At 42.3% G+C, this 369-nt stretch overlaps 1 protein-coding gene across 1 annotated transcript in view; it reads right to left on the bottom strand.

Annotated features, from left to right (window-relative positions):
• The window catches only part of LOC104079986 (zinc finger protein DPF3-like), a gene marked incomplete at both ends in the record, with an annotated part of 24,933 nt that overhangs the window by 16,232 nt on the left and 8,332 nt on the right, over positions 1-369 (bottom strand). The gene's annotated exons all lie outside the window — the stretch shown is intronic.

Genomic DNA, 369 nt, shown 5'->3' with positions numbered 1-369 from the left:
CCCTACACTGGATCAGGCTCGCGTTAGAAAAGGGCCGCTTGAAGAGTGGCAAAACACTCGTGACAAGACGCGATTCAGGCTGCAATTCAGGATTACCAGTTTTCAACAGCTAGGGAATCTGGCCCTAATTTTTAAATCCTAATTTATACCACATTTTGCTTTGGTTATTGATGCCATCAAATAAAAACGAAAATTGCTCAAAGTATTTGGCACTCTTCAGACTTCTCTTTTTTGCACTGAATGAAGCCAGGGCACTAGCAGAGCCGGAGTTAGTTGCAAGAAAAAGGCAAGAGATCCTGCTGCTCCTATACTTAATAGGGGGCCAGTTCTAGGGCAGAAAATAAGACATAAATTCATGCTTCAAAATGA

Source organism: Fulmarus glacialis, unplaced genomic scaffold (assembly GCF_000690835.1).
Source record: "Fulmarus glacialis isolate BGI_N327 unplaced genomic scaffold, ASM69083v1 scaffold46047, whole genome shotgun sequence".
Lineage (NCBI taxonomy): Eukaryota > Metazoa > Chordata > Aves > Procellariiformes > Procellariidae > Fulmarus > Fulmarus glacialis.
This window is presented reverse-complemented; position numbering and strand designations above follow the sequence as displayed.